The 19,301-nt window shown below is 41.6% G+C and overlaps 1 pseudogene; it reads right to left on the reverse strand.

The window, feature by feature from the left end:
- Positions 1 to 366: 366 nt before the first annotated feature.
- On the reverse strand, positions 367 to 14,952 carry LOC122010706 (annotated as a pseudogene).
- Between the last annotated feature and the right edge of the window lie 4,349 nt (positions 14,953 to 19,301).

Consider the following 19,301-nt stretch of genomic DNA (forward strand, 5'->3'; position numbering starts at 1 on the left):
CGGTCTACCGACCGATCCAGGAGCACCCTGATTGGTCGGCTTGACCGATCCAGTGGCTCACTGATCGGTCGGCTTGACCGATCCAGTGGCTCACTGATCGGTCGGCTGACCGATCAGTGAGCTTCTGTACCCACTGTTCGTCGGTCGGCGACATGAGAGGTCGCCAAATGGGCCGACAACATAAGGGCGCCACAAGGGCCGCCCAAGAGGCCAAAGGGCCGAGTCGTTACAATAACCCAATTCTGATCGGTCTGTAGACCGATCTGGGTTTCTGATTTCGAAACAGAAGCCTGATTTTTAACATTGATTCGTGCCAAAATCGCATACATGAGTTCTAAACTGACTAGGAAACACTCTAACACCATAAAAGAAGGGTTCTAAGCATAATCTAAAGTATGGTTAACTAATTCATGATGATTAACACTAGAGTGCAAATAATAAAATACTGTAATGTTCTGATGCTTAAACAAAAAGCTTGCTAAAATTCCTTAGGATCTTTTATTCCAAGTTCCTGCCACACACACCATCTCTGCATTGCCCTCCAGCTTCCTCTGCTAGTCCATCTTTCCTTTACCTTTATCTGCAGTATAAGGAAAGTAGAATCTGTAAGCTTAAAGCTTAGTGAGAAACCATCTACCTCACAAAAACATGCATACGGTGCTAATAATGTTTTTAAAACATGCTATTTAAAACATATGCTGAACATGTCAAACATGGCATGACATACATACATAGAAGCAAAGCTGGTCATGACATACTAACATCTACAGCATGTATAACCAAAAACTGAAACATAGGGCTACCATATAACATCATAGGAAGAAACTGAGCTAAAAACATGAACTAAGCTGAACTGAGCTAATTTCTGATTTTAAACCATATTCACATAACTGATTGTGAGGTTTTGAAAACTATATACATAATAGTTCAAAACAATAATTATGCTGCTGTTTGGGCCCGACAACTGTACTTGCTGTGCGCGCATCCCTAACTAGACCCGGGTTTGCAAGTCCCGAATTTAGAAAGGTTACTAGGTTATCTGAACCTAGGGACCGACTGTGGGAGTCCAGCCCAATGGATATCTAATCCTGTACAGTGCCACTGAAAAGTAAAATACTGATATAGCTGTATTTTTGGCTGTTCTTGCTATTTCTACGTTATCTGAACCTAGAGCTAGGTTGTCTGAACCTAGAGCTAGGTTGTCTGAACCTAGAGACGGCTGTGGGAGCCCACCCATTGGGCATCTAGTCCCATGAAAACTGTAGTAAAGCTAATTAAGCTATTTTAAACGCTCCTATTGCATTTTCTGAGCTATTAAAATGCCTAAGTTGCATTTTTCTAAGCTAATCATTTAATCGAACACCTAGCGTGCTTTAACTCTCCCCTCTATTAGGGAGACTACCTCTAGGCACCCGACAACATTCTAAAACCTCCAACTGAAGGGGAAAAAAACGTGTCCGGCCCATCTAAAGGTACTCACTAAATCCCTAAACCTGTGAGGAGGGTTAAATACACCCCTTTGTGTCGAAAAATCTGCATATGACTAAACTAATGCATAGAAAATCAAACGGGAGCTACTTATACTACAGGTGAGGGGTTTCTTACCTCGTACGCTAATTTCCTTACAATTCTATTCGCTAGAATTCCGGTGGAGACGACTTCTCGACGATCTTCTCGCGTCTAAGCGTTCCCCTCGCGAAGGAGAGCGTCCTCGTGCCGGAGTCGTCGCCGGAATGTGCTCCTAGGGCCCTAGGGAGGAAACCCTAGGCTTCCTTGTGGTTGGCGCCGAGAGAAAGAGGGAGAAGAGAAGGGGCGGCGTGAGGGCTAGGGTGAGGAGAAATCACGATCCAAATCCCCTCCTCACTTATTAATTTTTTCCTATTTATATTAAAGAATTAATTCGCCCAACTCCAATATAAATTTTATTGGTTCCCTTTCCTTTCAGCACGGCCCTGCTGGGTTCAACTGGTTACTAGCATTATCCCTAAGCCATAGGTCTCGGGTTCAATCCCCGCTTAGGTCGTTTTCGTTTTCTATTTATTTTTGCTACTTCTGCTACTCTAAAAATTCCGGGAAAATATCTAAAAATTCCAGAAAAATCATAGAATATTTCTAAAATAGTTTTGAAAATTTTCGGGCGTTACAATCCCCCATACCTTATAAAAAGTTCGTCCTCGAACTTAGAATAACTCTAGGTACTTCTGTCTCATGCTGGCTTCTGTCTCCCATGTTGCCTCTTCTGATATAACTGAGCTGACTGGCCTCCATACTGTATCGGCTGTGGTGCAGGAAAGCTAGTCTTGTTCGTGAAGAAGAAGGACGGGAGCATGCGCCTGTGTATAGATTACAGAGCGTTGAACCAAGTTACCATCAAGAACAGGTATCCTCTTCCCAGAATTGATGACCTGTTCGATCAGCTAAAGGGAGCAGCAGTGTTCTCTAAGATAGACCTTAGATCAGGTTATCATCAGGTGAAGGTTAAAGAAGGGGATATACCCAAGACAACATTCAGGACCAGATACGGACACTACGAGTTCGTAGTCATGCCCTTCGGCGTGACAAATGCTCCAGCTACTTTCATGGACCTCATGAACAGGGTATTCAGGGAATATTTAGATAAGTTTGTTATCGTGTTCATCGATGACATCCTTATCTATTCCAGAACTCAGGAAGAACACGCAGAGCACCTGAGGACAGTATTGCAGACCCTTCAGCAGGCCAAGTTCACAAATGTGAATTTTGGTTAGATCAGTGTGTCCTTCCTGGGTCATATCATCTCAAGGGATGGTATCATGGTAGACCCCAGTAAGATAGAAGCTGTGAGCAACTGGAAAAGACCCAAGAACGCCAGCGAGGTCAGAAGCTTTCTGGGATTAGCAGGTTACTACAGGAAATTCATAGAGGACTTCTCTAGGATAGCCTCCCCACTGACAGCTCTTACCAGAAAGAACAGGAAGTTTCAGTGGACAGAGGACTGTGAGAACAGCTTCAGCGAGCTTAAAAGGAGATTGACCAGTGCTCCTATTCTAGCTTTACCAGAAAATACAGACAGCTTCGACATTTACAGTGATGCCTCCAAATTGGGACTAGGAGCAGTATTGATGCAAAATGGCAAGGTGATAGCCTATGCCTCCAGACAACTCAAGGACTATGAGAAGAATTACCCTACTCATGACCTTGAGCTTGCAGCAGTGGTGTTCGCTCTAAAACTTTGGAGACATTACTTGTATGGAGCTCAGTGTAGAGTGTATACAGATCATCAGAGTCTGAAGTACTTCTTCACTCAGAAGGATCTGAATATGCGACAGCGCAGATGGCTAGAACTGGTCAAAGACTACGACATAGATATCCTCTACCACCCAGGAAAAGCGAATAGGGTAGCAGACGCCCTCAGCAGAAAGTCCAGCGCTACCCTATTATCTCTAGCAGCCATGTCACCGCCCCTACAGAAGGAGATCTCAGATTTCGGTCTCGAACTCATAGTTGGACAGCTCTCTACTATGACACTAGCATCCACCCTACTTGATGATATTCAGACAGCTCAGGAGCAAGATCCTGAAATTCAGAGAATCAAGCAAGGGATAGCAGAATCAGGAGGTGGAGAGTTCAGAGTGTCCAATAGTGGGGTAGTGTACTTTGGCGACAGACTCTGTGTTCCAGATCAGGAGGAGCTACAGAGGAAGATTCTAGATGAGGCTCACAGGACTCCCCACGCGATGCATCCTGGCTCCACCAAAATGTATCAAGACTTGAAGAAACGCTTTTGGTGGCCTGGGATGAAAAGAGACATCGCCCGATATGTCAAGACCGCCCGACCGCCGAGGGTCAAGGCGTAACATCGTAGACCGGAGGAGTTCGCAACCTATCCGATCCCGAATGGAAGTGGGAGGATATTTCTATGGATTTCATAGTGGACTACCCAAAACCACGAATGGTTTTGATACCATCCGGTAATAGTCGATGATCGACTAAATCAGTCACTTAGCTATCGAATATCCTACTCCACGTGCAACTAGCATGCTTATATCTCAAGGAGATCGAAGACTACATGGAGTCTCACGAACCATTATTTCAGACAGAGACACATCACACTCCGGGAGTGTGTACAGTCAACTTTGGGCACGAATTTAAAATTCAAGATGCCTTTCCATCCTCGCATGTACGGATGTTGAGCGAGTAAACGGTGCATCAAGATATGCCCGGCACGTGCCCTAGATTTCAAGGAAGTTGGTGCAAATATCCGAGTCTAGCAGAATTTCAACAACAACTATCGCACCACTATCGGTATGACACCTTATGAGACTCTCTATGGGCGGAGGTGTAGATCTCCAATCTGCTGGTATGAGAGTGGTGAACAGAAGAACTAGAGCTTCAGACAGGATCTAGTAGCAGATACCACAGCCGCTATAAAGCAGATCCGCCAGAGGATAGAGACTGAGCCGTAAGAGCTATGATGATACACTACAGACTTAGAGTTTTCAATGGGGATTCTGTTCCTCGAGTAGCTCCACTGAAGGAGTAATGCTTGGGAAGAAGGCAAGCTAAGTCCCATATACGTGGGACCATACCTTATCATCGAAGAGTGGGCAAGGTAGCGTATGAGCTAGAGCTACCCCAGAAATGTCAATCGTCCACAACGATTTCATGTCTCTATGTCAAGAAGCATACCCCGATACCACCTGTGATTGAGCCCACAGATGCAGATCCGCGAAGACCTCAATGATGATAATACTTATTCGGATAATAGACCGAGCGGTTAAGAATTGCAGAACAAGGAAGTACCATTAGTCAAAGTCATTCGGCATCACACAGCAGAAGAGGCAACATGGGAGACCGAAGGATAGAAATACCCAGAGTTATTATAAGTTCGAGGACGAACTTTTTATAAGGTATGGGGGATTGTAACGCCCGAAAATTCTCAAAACTATTTTAGAAATATTCTATGATTTTTCTGAAATTTTTAGATATTTTTCTGAAATTTTTAGAGTAGCAGAAGTAGCAAAAATAAATAGAAACGCAAAATAGCTTAGGCGAACCCGAGACCTATGGCTTAGGGATAATGCTAGTAACCAGCCATGCTGAAAGGAAAGGGAACCAATAAAATTTATATTGGAGTTGGGCGAATTAATTCTTTAATATAAATAGGAAAAAATTAATAAGTGAGGAGGGGATTTGGATCGTGATTTCTCCTCACCCTAGCCCTCACGCCGCCCCTTCTCTTCTCCCTCTTTCTCTCGGCGCCAACCACAAGGAAGCCTAGGGTTTCCTCCCTAGGGCCCTAGGAGCACATTCCGGCGACGACTCCGGCATGAGGACGCTCTCCTTCGCGAGGGGAACGCTTAGACGCGAGAAGATCGTCGAGAAGTCGTCTCCACCGGAATTCTAGCGAATAGAATTGTAAGGAAATTAGCGTACGAGGTAAGAAACCCCTCACCTGCAGTATAAGTAGCTCCCGTTTGGTTTTCTATGCATTAGTTTAGTCATATGCAGATTTTTCGACACAAAGGGGTGTATTTAACCATCCTCACAGGTTTAGGGATTTAGTGAGTACCTTTAGATGGGCCGGACACGTCTTTTTCCCCTTCAGTTGGAGGTTTTAGAATGTTGTCGGGTGCCTAGAGGTAGTCTCCCTAATAGAGGGGAGAGTTAAAGCACGCTAGGTGTTCGATTAAATGATTAGCTTGGAAAAATGCAACTTAGGCATTTTAATAGCTCAGAAAATGCAATAGGAGCGTTTAAAATAGCTTAATTAGCTTTACTACAGTTTTCATGGGACTAGATGCCCAATGGGTGGGCTCCCACAACCGCCTCTAGGTTCAGACAACCTAGCTCTAGGTTCAGATAACCTAGAAATAGCAAGAACAGCAAAAAATACAGCTATATCAGTATTTTACTTTTCAGTGGCACTGTACAGGATTAGATATCCATTGGGCTGGACTCCCACAGTCGGTCCCTAGGTTCAGATAACCTAGTAACCTTTCTAAATTTGGGACTTGCAAACCCGGGTCTAGTTAGGGATGCGCGCACAGCAAGTACAGTTGCCGGGCCCAAGCAGCAGCATGATTATTATTTTGAACTATTATGTATATAGTTTTCAAAACCTCACAATCAGTTATGTGAATATGGTTTAAAATCAGAAATTAGCTCAGTTCAGCTTAGTTCATGTTTTTAGCTCAGTTTCTTCCTATGATGTTATATGGTAGCCCTATGTTTCAATTTTTGATTATACATGCTGTAGATGTTAGTATGCCATGACTAGCTTTGCTTCTTTGTATGTATGCCATGTCATGTTTGACATGTTCAGCATATGTTTTAAATAGCATGTTTTAAAAACATTATTAGCACCGTATGCATGTTTTTGTGAGGTAGATGGTTTCTTACTAAGCTTTAAGCTTACAGATTCTACTTTCCTTATACTGCAGATAAAGGTAAAGAAAAGATGGACTAGCAGAGGAAGCTGGAGGGCAATGCAGAGATGGTGTGTATGGCAGGAACTTGGAATAAAAGATCCTAAGGAATTTTAGCAAGCTTTGTTTAAGCATCAGAACATTACAGTATTTTATTATTTGCACTCTAGTGTTAATCACCATGAATTAGTTAACCATGCTTTAGATTATGCTTAGAACCCTTCTTTTATGGTGTTAGAGTGTTTCCTAGTCAGTTTAGAACTCATGTATGCGATTTTGGCACGAATCAGTGTTAAAAATCAGACTTCTGTTTCGAAATCAGAAACCCAGATCGGTCTACAGACCTATCAGAATTGGGTTGTGCCACTGGATCGGTCAGCTGACCGATCCAGTCGCGAACAGAAAGTTGGAGTCTGCTATGGATCGGTCAGCCGACCGATCTAGATGCGAACAGAAAGTTCGCGTCTGTTACCAGGATTCATAAACTCTACTACTTAGCCTGGAGGTCTAGAGTTCGAATCCTGGGGAAGGTAAAATTCCACTGCCAGGGGTGGAAAGTCCAAGTGAGTAACGGCACGACCAAAGGGTTGTCGGTCGACGACATGAGAGGTCGCCAAATGGGCCGACGACATAAGAGCCGCCACAAGGGCCGCCCAAGAGGCCAAAGGGCCGGGTCGTTACACCATGGATTAGGAAGTTTGGCTCCGTGCCAGTTGCCATTTATTTTTTCATAAGGAGCATGATAGCACATTTTGAGTTTATAGAAAGGGGGAAATCTTATAAATTTATAAGAAATGATACGATACCAAGGCCACTTTGGGCCTGATATGGTCTCAAATCAGGCCCACGTTGGGCCTGATATCGACTCATATCAGGCCCACGTTGGGCATAATATCCAAGCATATCAGACCCAACGGAGGCTGATTGTATTTTAATTTTCTCCCAGCACCTATAGATATTTAAATAATGATTTGCCACCAGATTTGGAGTCCTTGCAACTCTAGAATATCATTAGAACTGAAATGGCTCCAATCAGAGGTGTCTAGGTCCATCAGTGGGTTTTGACCAAAATCCACTGATGACCCTCCCCTACTTGGATTTACATGAAATCAAGTCCCCTGTGAAGGTCTTGGTGAGGAGATGATATATATGGTGTCAAACATAATTTATACAACATTGATTAGGAAATATGGCTCCGTGCCAGTTGCCACTTATTCCACTTATGACCATGCTATAGACTTAAAACCTATGGTAGCACCTTCTAAATTTATTTTATTTTTTTATTTTTTCATAAGAAGCATGGTAGCACATTTTGAGTTTATAGAAAGGAGGAGATAGTATAAAATATATAAGATGGATACCATACCAAGGCCACTTTGGGCCTGATATGCTTGGATATCAGGCCCACGTTGGGCATGATATCCAAGCATATCAGGCCCAACGGAGGCTGATTGTATTTTAATTTTCTCCCAGCACCAATAGATATTTGAATAATGATTTGCCACCAGATTTGGAGTCCTTGCAACTCCAGAATACCACTAGAACTGAAATGGGTCAAATCAGAGGTGTCTAAGTCCATCAGTGTGTTTTGACCAAAACCCACTGATGGCCCTCCCCTACTTGGATTTACATGAAATCAAGTCCTCTGTGAAGGTCTTGGTGGGGAGATAGTATATATGGTGTCAAACATAATTTATACACCATGGATTAGGAAGTATGGCTCCGTGCCAGTTGCCATTTATTTTTTCATAAGGAGCATGATAACACATTTTAAGTTTATAGAAAGGGGGAGATCTTATAAATTTATAAGAAAGGATGTCATACCAAGGCCACTTTGGGCCTGATATGGTCTCATATTAGACCCACGTTGGGCCTGATATGCTTGGATATCAGGCTCACGTTAGGCCTGATATCGACTCATATCAGGCTCACGTTGGGCCTGATATCCAAACATATCCGGCCCAACGGAGGCTGATTGTATTTTAATTTTCTCCCAGTACCTATAGATATTTAAATAATGATTTGCCACCAGATTTGGAGTCCTTGCAACTCCAGAATACCACTAGAACTGAAATGGGTCCAATCAGAGGTGTCTAGGTCCATCAGTGGGTTTTGACCAAAACCCACTGATGGCCCTCCCCTACTTGGATTTACATGAAATCAAGTCCCCTGTGAAGGTCTTGGTGGGGAGATGGTATATATGGTGTCAAACATAATTTATACACCATGGATTAGGAGGAATGGCTCCGTGCCAGTTGGCACGGAACAGTGCACAGCTTTTCTTTTCTACCCTATGGAAGGTGACTTTTAAAATTGATCTTATTTTATTTTTTTGATCAGGACCCTGTTAGAATGTTTGGAGTTTATATTAGGGGGAGATAGAATAATGCTTTATTAAATGATAGTCATATCAGGCCCACGTTAGGCCTGATATGCCCTCATATCGGGCCCACGTTGGGCCTGATATCCAAGCATATCAGGCCCAACGAAGGTTGATTTTATATTATTTTTTCCCAGCACCTATAGATATATAAATAATGATTTGCCAGCAGATTTGGAGTCCTTGCAACTCCAAAATACCACTATAGCTGAAATGGATCCAATCAGAGGTGTCAAGGTCCATCAGTGAGTTTTGACCAAAACCCACTGATGGCCTTCCCCTACTTGGATCTACATGAAATCAAGTCCCCTGTGAAGGTCTATCTGGGAAGATGGTATATCTGGTGTCAAAACATATTTATACCCCATTTCAATGACCGAGAACTGCTGTCCTATCTTATTTTGCAAGGATTACTACAATCCCTTTGTGCGAGTTTTAACACATCTATATTTCACTACATATTTACGTGACTTTGAAATTACGAACCCCTTCCTGTTGAATTGAAATGTATCGCATTTTTATTTGACACAATGGAGATATGGTGTGAAGTATTATTTCTGCCTTGCAGGTGATAGTTTACACTTCTCATACCTACCATAAAACTGTAACACAAACTAAATACTCCATAAAAGTATATAACAGAAACATCACTTTTAACAACTGTTTGTCTTACAAACCTATTTATGTACTTCATACAAAACATATGTCTCAACTCCTCCAATTTACAATTCAGTCAAGATCCAGGGGCTGGCGGCATTCTACAGGTCCTCCGATTATGGCCCAGTTGTTTGCACCTGCTGCATTTGATTTTTACCTTCTGATTATGTTTCGACTCGATCATTGCCTTCTTTCGCCTACCAGGCTGCACAAGGCTACGGGGACATAGCACTATAATGTTTTTGACTCCCCTAGGCCAAAATTCCTTGCTTCGACAGGGGTAAATACGATCCATGTATGTCGTTTTCCAATTATGTGAATGAAAATAATGCTCACAATATGGGAGTGTATCCATGTTCCGGTGAACTATGACGACATTTGCATGTGAGTAAGGCAATCTTGAAATTTGAAACTCCCCACAGTTACAATATTTCCTCTCCAAATCAACAATCTATGAAGCACCCCATGTCTCTACTTCCATTTCGGATTGAGAGTAGGGGTGGACTTTATATCGTCTAGCTTTCTCCCTCCTTGATTACATTTCTTTGGTAGCATGAGGTGTTAACGCTACATACCATTTCGACGCTTCCTCCCTCTGGTATTATCAATTAACATGTTTATGGAAAGTTCACGTGTATACTTGAACAAAGCATTTAAACTCTATACATAGTTAGTGGTTAGTATTGTATATCTTCTCCCACTAAAGTGTGCATTAGCTCATCTTTTAAGGTCAATGTTCTGAAGCCACTTATGAGCATCTGAATGTTTTTCAAGTATGAACTGAATCATATTGGAGTGTTGTGTTTGCTCGTGCTACTATCCAAAACAAGCCTAAAGATGACCTATTGCCAGTATCTGTTACCATGTTGCAAGACATGTGGTAGCAACAAAAAGCATTATGGGAGGTCGGGTAGCCTTTCCTAACTGTTGATATAATGCCATAATATCTATTTGATACTATGCTCATTGACTGTGCATGGGCAGCTAAGAATATCTTTGTATGATCCAAAAACCACTCTCATGCAGACGCACATTCAACTTCAGCAATTCCAAAGGTAACTAGGAGGACATTCCCATTACCATCGATCGCTGTAGCCATCAACAACACACCCGGATAAGATGTGTGGCATCAATTCTAATTAATTTACGCAGATAAGACCTGAATACTCTCCTACAAGCTCCAAAACCCCAAAAACATCATTGGAATTGATTATCCCCATTCCTGTGTAGTGCAACATAGGTTTCAAGATCTCAGACTCTTAACTCACGCAGATATAGTGGAAGATATCTATATGCTTGATCATAATCTCCAACAACTTTCTTCATCGCTTTCTCTCGAGCTATGTAAGCTTTTCTGTAGGATATGGTCACTCCGAACCTGGCTTTTATATCTGCTATAATCATACTTGGCTTGTATTGTTCATTAGCAAGAAATTGCTCTTCAACAAAAGAAGCTACAAAGGATGAAGAGCATGCTTGATGATCAGTACTTTCCCTAATGGTCCCACATTGGTGTTCCTTTATATATTTCGTAACAATGAACTCGACATCCCCCCTGGCAACTACTCTCCACTTACACGGTTGATTGAAGCAGACAGCTTTTACTTTATTTTTCCGAGTGTCAACTGGGTTATATCTCATATGTTTAACCATGGCCTTTCACAAGTTCATTCTTGAACTCTTGTCGAGACCGAAATATTCATCCTACAAAAAATTCATGCTAATCTGTTGCCTCTTCAATTGGCCTTTGGAGCAATCGAGAATTTAGAATATATGGATCATCAGCTATTGGGAACTCCTCCTCTAAGTCACTGTACTGCTCTTGAGATATTTCATATTGGTCAATCTGCATATCATCAGCAAAGAATTCTTGTGCATCTGTATTGCATTGCATTTCCTCTCCATTTCGGTTATAATACCCTTCCTCCTCACTCCAACTAGGCTCATAGTAATCAACAAGTGTTGCACACGGGTTCAGAACCTCATCTTCTTGAATACTAGCTTCTTCATTTAGATCAAATGTGAAATTACTGCTTGTATTTCTATTTGTGTTATGCACACAACTATACTGTGAAGATGATGGAATATTTGTTCTGGATACTTCTCCTACATTATCTGCATGCCCAATGCTAGAATTTGCATCAAGAGTATTCCATATCTCAGATAGAATTTCCTCAGTTATATGATCATCCCTGATAAATAAATTACAAACTATTTTAGTAAATTTGCAACTACATAATCTTTTTCTGTAGTTAAATTGTAATTTTGCTCAAACTAGGAAGGGTCTGATGTAAAAGCAAAGTTTTAACCACATAACACGTTATCGATATCAGACCCCTTTTGAAGCAGATACTTTTTCTAATAAACTAGGACCACCACTGACTAAACCCTAAACCATGAATAAACAATTTTTAGCCAAACTTAACTATCAACGTCAAAAACTAACATGACTTAAATCGATTAAGTCTTCTATTACATCATAATTCAGGTGTTGTTGAATATTATTCCCCACACAACCAAAATTAACTATAAAAACACTTTTTCCTGCCACCCTTCACACCAATAGTGTAATTTTTATTTACCTTCACTACCCTAATTTACAGAAAAAAAATCCATACATACATGTCTAAATCTTTAAATGTGTGCTTCTACTAATTTCCCTTTTAAAGGAAGTTTGTCCTTCTCGGCTGACCTTCTTAACTTAATTTGTCCTTGGTCTCCTCTAGCAACTCTTACGCAATTATGTCATAAACCTAACTGGTCTATTGCAATCCCGCCAACCACCACGAGCAGTAATGGCAAGCGCAGGATTCATATTTCTTTTTTCTTTCAAGTTTATAACACCAAGAGGGATGGAGGGAGAGAGACGGTGAGAAGACGTGCATCCAAACCACAAATTATTTTTCTATTCTAATTTCGGCTTGGATGCTTGGAAAAATGTGTTTGAAAAAGGCAGTTGTCAGATTAGCCAGAGGGGTAATCTAGGAATTGATTTTGGTAAACTCCGCCTTTTGGTAAATACAAAACCGTGATGCGCTTTTTGATAAATACATTAAACCTAGTACGCCTTTTAGTAAATTGTCGTTTCTTTTTTAGTTGTCACTGAATATATGTTGGAGGATCTGACGCACCATTGTCCCGAGGGCTAGGGCAACAAACTATTGATTCTTATGCATCTAGTGATATCTCGAATCACCAGTAACAATCTTCTTGTACCCAAACAACTCTGCCAATTCCCTAGGGTAAGGGTGAAAAGAGGTGCTAAAAAACTACCATGATACATGCAATCTAAATATTTCAAGCATGTCTGCAACAAAAATAAGACAAGCAATTATACAGCCAAAGACACTCTGAATTCATCAACAATATATGATTTTGAATTTCTGTTCCAATGAGTTTGTTGGCCAATACTAATGTGTATTTTTCCTTGTGTCTATTTCCTCAATGGTATTTGGAACAATCGGCTGATGTATGTTAGATCATGTTTCAATATCTCAGATAGATTAGGTTTTACTAAACTTTGTTCAGATATTGTGTTGGACATTCATACTCAATCTTTGAAGAGGTTACAAATAGATATAAATTTATTAGAGATGTAAACAACTACAAGAACTTTGAATACGGTGTTCAAAACTACATAGTTTCGAGGTAGCAATAACTAAGGTATAGGGTAATTCGTTCAAAATCAAGACAAACTTACAAACTTGGGGAGCCATTTTATGGCAAGACAAGGCCAAATTTTTACGTACCACAAGGAGAAGTTCAATGCATCTGATCTGTCTTAAACTATCCCACCTAAGAAAAGGCTTCTATGCTGCTATCTAGATCTTGTTCTGTTCCTCGAAACAGAACATTGTATGTATTGTATGACAACCATTTTCATCTACATAAAATACTCTACTCATTATCCTCAAAGACATTATTCATGGAGTTTAAAGAGAAACTCACTTTGTCAGTGCAGACGGGACCATGAGTTCTCGCACCAAATGCCCTGAGAAATGAGAATGCCCATCGTTGATCCTGTAGAACAAAACCTAAAATCAAGCGGACATTAGAAATTGCTCACCAACATCCCCCAATCCATGAATCCTTCACTGCTCGGATGGAACCCATTCATCCCCTTGAATGAAATTTTCTAGGGAGTAAAAGGCCACATGCTCCTCCGGTATCTGGAAGCGCCATTTCACCCTGGTTGCCGGATTCGCTCCTGGCCCCCGGCTTCCATACTCCCTATAGAACAGAGTGCTCAACGCAAAGTCTCCCTTCCATGGCAGCCACCCCTCGGGCATCACCATCTCCCCCATGTAGCAATTCACATACACCGTCCTCAAGTACTCCTTCCATGGTCGCCCAAGGTACTCCCGATGAGCCCCTGGCTTCCTCCTGTACGCGGCCAGGTAGTCCGCGCTCCCATTGATCGGACACCCATTGAACACGAATCCGGTGGCCTGCGCCGGATCGATTCGTCCATGGGCCGCCACTGGGTTGCTTCCGGCCTTCGCCGGGCCTTCCGCGCGCGGCACCACCTCGATGCTACAACGATCGAACACCGCGGCGGAATTCCCAAAGATGAAGTCCAACGTGCCTGAAATGCGGCATCTGCAGTAGAGCTGGAGGAGGGAGTGCGCGTACAGGGTGTTCTGATGTCCCCTGAACTCGACCAATTCGAGCACGGAGCGGTCACTATCGCAACGGAAGGCAACCGCCTGGTGGGAACTGGGGCCAGCCTTGTTCTCAAAGGTGAGGTCGCGGGCAGCAAAGCCGTCGCCTAGGACAGCAACGGAGGCGGAGTCGTAGGTGGCGACAGCGCCCTGGTTTGGCCGACGTTTCGCGAGCTGGAAATGACGGTTGCGCCCATCCCGTCGCCTACGAATACCAGGTTGGTCTTCTCGAAGGGAACTCGTACCGTCTCCTCGTAGACGCCGGCCTTGATGTGGAACACAAACCGATCCGATCCCAGATCAGGTGCGGCGTCGACCGCTTCCTGGACTGCTAGGTAGTCGCAGGATCCGGTCTTGCAAACGGTGGCATTGGGCGGGCGGGCGGGCGGTGGGGAAGATGGAAGCGGGGCGGAACTTCCGGATTGGGGGGCGGAGGCGGCGGGGGGATCGCTCCAGTAACCGTTGCTCTCCGTTTGCGGCGGCCCCCAGAGGGAGAGATCGGGGCCGCATCGCTGGAGGGCGGCGATCTTGGAAAGGGCATTGCTGGTGAGGGTGGTGAGGTCGAGTAGCGCGGCCATGGCATCGGCGACGCGGCGGGAGGAGTTGACGTACTTGAGGGCGGACCAGCAGTCTACTGGTAAAGTAGAGCAGCGCCTGTCCAGGCGTGCGCGTCGGTGGCGCGGCTGGCGGAGAGGGCATCGGAGGAGTCGGAGAGGCGGCGATGAGAGGGAGCGAGATGGCCAATGCAGTTTCTACCGGCAGAGGCACGAGCAGGAGTAGAGGAGGCGGCCTGGGAGCGGACGGAGGGGAGGGCATTGATGGGGCAAGCAAGGCTGCGCGAAGGAGGTCAAGGGAGGAGAGAGGAGAGCTGGAGGTCGGAGGTGTAGAAATTAAGGATAAGAAAAATCGATCGTATTATTGAATCCAAAGTACATAATATAAAGTCTTTATATAAGTTAATTAAGAAATTCTAAATTCTAAATATAAAAATTCTAAATTCTAAATATAAAAAGAAAAAAAAAAAATTATCGTGAAGTTATAAATAAATAAATATATATATATTCTAATATCTCTTTCAAACTCACGACAGTTAGAAGCATTGAGAGTTTGTCATATAAGAAATGAAAGCATGAAGTAGAATGTGATTTGGTAAACATATCAATAATTTTTAACTTTAAAGAAACAAAAGACAATGTGATGGTGTCAATCTGAAGATGGTAACGAGTAATGTGGCAATCAATTTCAATATGTTTCGTTCGATTATGAAAAATTGAATTTGCATGTAATTTGAATAGCACTCTGATTATTACAATATAACGAAGTACGTTGATGGAGACGGATACTCATCTCTGCAATCAACCAAAGCAACCAAACTATCTCACAAATAGTTGAGGTCATGACACGATACTCAGTTTCTATGGAAGATCTAGAAATAACATCTTGTTTCTTACTCTTTCAAGAAATGAGGGAATCAGCAAGAAAAACTCAGAAGCCAATGGTAGATTTACGATCCATAGGATCACCAGCCCAATCTGCATCAGAGTATACACGTAGTTTAAGAGATGAAGTAGAAGGAAATAAAAGACTTTGAAATTAAGTGCTCCGAAGATACTTAAGAATACGAAAAATAGCAGCCCAATGAATTGTAGTTAGTGCAGCGATCAATTGACTAACCATATGAACATCATATGCAATATCTAGACGAGTCACAGTGAGATAAACTAAGTTTCTAACAATAGTTCTATACAAACTAGGATCCGACAAATATGAGACATCAGATGGAGAATATCGAGCATTAGTCTCAATAGGAGTATCAACAACTCTATTATCAGTAAGACGAGCACACTCAATCAGATCAGATATATACTTTGACTGAGATAAAAGATAACCTTTTGGAGGAATAAGCAACCTCAATGCCTAGAAAGTAGCGCAGTATACCCGAGTCTCTCATAGCAAAACAACGAACCAACTCAAACTTTAGTGAAGCAATTCCATCAGAATCATCACTAGTAATAATCATGTCATCAACATATAATGATAAAAGAATACGATCTGCACTCGTATATCTAACAAACAATGTTGAATCATGGTTACTAGGATGAAAACCAAGCGAAGTAATCACTGTAGAGAATTTCTCAAACCAAGCATGAGGTGCTTATTTGAGACCATAAAGCACTTTACGAAGCCTGCAAACTTCACCAGGTTGATGTGAAATACCAGGAGGAAGTGTCATATAAACTTCTTCATAAAGATTACCATTTAGAAATGCATTCTTAACATTCATTTGAGATATTCTCTATCGACAAACAGAAGCAACAACAATCAGAGTACGAACAGTTGTCATTTTTGCAACATGAGCAAATGTTTCCTCACAATCCATGTCATACTCTTGAGAATAACTTTTAGCAACAAGACAAGCTTTGTATCGCTCGATAGATCCATCAGATTTAGTTTTGATCATATATACTCAACTAGAACCAATAGTGTGTTTTCCTGGTGGCAACGGAACCAAATCCCATGTATAACTCTGATGCAAAGCAGTTAGTTCCTCAGTCATAGTACTCTGCCAAAGTGTATTACAAACAGCTTCTCTATAGAATACATGCTCAGAAAGATAATGAATAGATGTAGCAAATAAAGCAAAAGAGTGAGAATAACAAGAGTAAACAAAATCTAATAGTTTAGTAGACTTACAAACACGAGTAGATTAACGACGGTGGAGAGAAGGATCATCCGTAACTTGAGGAGATGATTGGGTAGTGGCAGAAGGAGGAGCATGTGGAGCGGATATCTCAGAAACCAAAGTACCAGATTTAGTTGAGCTACCACTTCCTCAATGTCGGTATTGGAAGGATCAATACAAACTAGATCTGACTTTATCATATTATACGAATTAGCTGGAATAGAAAATAATGGAATATGCTCAAGAAATACAACATGACGAGGACATACAATTTTTGACTAACGGGATCAAAGCAACGATATCCTTTTTGAGTAACACCATAACCTAAAAAGATACAAAGAGCAGACAGAGAGACTAATTTATTATACTCAACATGTGGACGAAGGACAAAGTAAGTACAACAAAAAATACGCAAAGAGGAATAGAGAGGAGCATGCCCATACAATTTTTCAAAAGGTGACAAGTCACAATTGTGTGATGTTGGAATTCTATTAATCACGTGAAAAGCGGTAAGGATTGCTTCCCCAAAAAGGTATTAGGAACACTAGCAGACAATAAAAATAAACGAGTTATTTCAACAAGATGCTTATGTTTTCGTTCAGTCACACCATTCTGTTCAAGAGTATTTGTACAAGAGGTTTGATGAATAGTACTATCAGAAGCAAGTAATTGTGAAAAATGATTCAAAGTGTATTCACCACCCAAATCACAACAAAAACACTTTTTGACACTAAAATGTTGAGTTTTCATAAGAGCTCTGAAGTTGTTGAAAATGATAAGATAATCAAACCTGTGTTTCATAAGATAGACCCAAGTATAATGTAATGACCCAATTTTCCTTATTTTAAGTTCTAAAAGTCCTTAAAAATATTTGGAAATGCTTTTAAAATATTCTAGAGATTTTTAGAAATTTTTAGAGTATTTTTATGTAATTTTTGGAGGTCGTTTGGTATTTTTACTAAACGAAAGAAATTTCGACAAAAAAATATCCAAGCTGAGGTTTGAACCAAAAACCTCGGGTTAAGCAGAGATTCGTTTAACCAACAGACCAGTCACGGGTTTCTTAGTAAAAATAGTATTTAAGTTGTAATTGGAACCGAATTAAACCTAGTTATAAAGGGGTTAGGTTTTCCCTTTCTCGCCGAAAACTCGATCCTTCCTTCCCCTTCCTCGCGACGGCACTGTTCCCCCTTCTTCGAGCGATCCTTCTTGGGCGAAAAGGGGCGATGGCGCTAGGTCTTCACTCCGGCGGTCGGCGAGAGACTCTTTCCGAAGGAGCTTCACGAAATCGGGATCATCTCAGCATAGAGCGTCGTGAGCACGAAGGAGAAATCGAGATCTTCATCTCTCCAAAACCCTAGGATCTCTTCTCGGTTGTAAGTGCAAGAACAAGGTGTAAGTACTACTCACCTGTGGTAGGAGTTGCTCCGAATTTAGGGTTTCCGTTTCCCTTGCTTGCGGATTTTGCTTTGCCGAGTAGAAATTTTATGCTAGGGCTTTTCTTTCCTTGCTCTGGTTGTCAAGCCGAACAGTCATACCTGTTCGCACGAGAATTTTGAGTTTTGTGATTGATATGCTTCAATTATGATGATTCGAACAACCCTCTAATTCCAGCATGTAGTTCATGTATTTCAGCATGTAGTTCATGTATTTCCTTTAGCACTTCAGTGTTGTATCTTTGTACATCTATCTACTGCCCATAAATTCCAGCAAGCTTGTTTTCCCTTTTTGGGCCATGTAGATGGGCATAAACAACCCTTGATCTTTAGCATTTCAAGTTTAGGTAATCCTGGTTAATTAGTAGGCATGATCAACAGGTTATCTAAGTGGCAATATTAGTTTTTGGTGCTATCCTTGAATACGAACAACCCTATTTCTTTCCAGCATTACCATTCTGAATTCTCTGCTTATTTTTGGTGAGCATGAACAGCTTGTAGCTTATTTCGGGAATTTGAAAGGATAGTAAGGTTGCTTGAATTTTTGATTGTAGGTGTTGAGTCCTTCTCCTGTTGGACATGGCATGGGTAGTTAGGTTTATGGATTAAAGTAAGATTTCTTGTGAATTCATTTGGGTTTCCGAACAGTGCATGTTTCCATAAGGAATTAGTGTAGAGTTCTGATATAGCATGTTTAAAGATTTCAGTTTTACGTATTATCCAGATTGCAAACCAAAGTGAGTAAACAACTTCATTAATTAGTATGCAGTTTTTTTTGGATTTGCTTTGCTACCTCCATGAACATGAACCGCCATTAACTAGAGCATACACGGTTTAGCTTTCCTTACTACTTAATGAGCATGTACAATTTGGTGCACTAGTATGTTTGGATAGATCTTTTGTTGCTGTTTTAAGGGCAAGAACAACCTTTATCTAGTTGGAATGGGATTAGCATTTTCCTTGCAACTCAAAGGGCAAGAACAACCCTTTCTTTAATTAGAATGGATTTATCATTTTCCTTGCTACTCAAAAAGGCAAGAACAACCTTTATCTAAAGTATGTAATGTTAGTTTCTTG

The sequence above is a fragment of the Zingiber officinale genome, chromosome 8A (assembly GCF_018446385.1).
Source record: "Zingiber officinale cultivar Zhangliang chromosome 8A, Zo_v1.1, whole genome shotgun sequence".
NCBI classification, from domain to species: domain Eukaryota; kingdom Viridiplantae; phylum Streptophyta; class Magnoliopsida; order Zingiberales; family Zingiberaceae; genus Zingiber; species Zingiber officinale.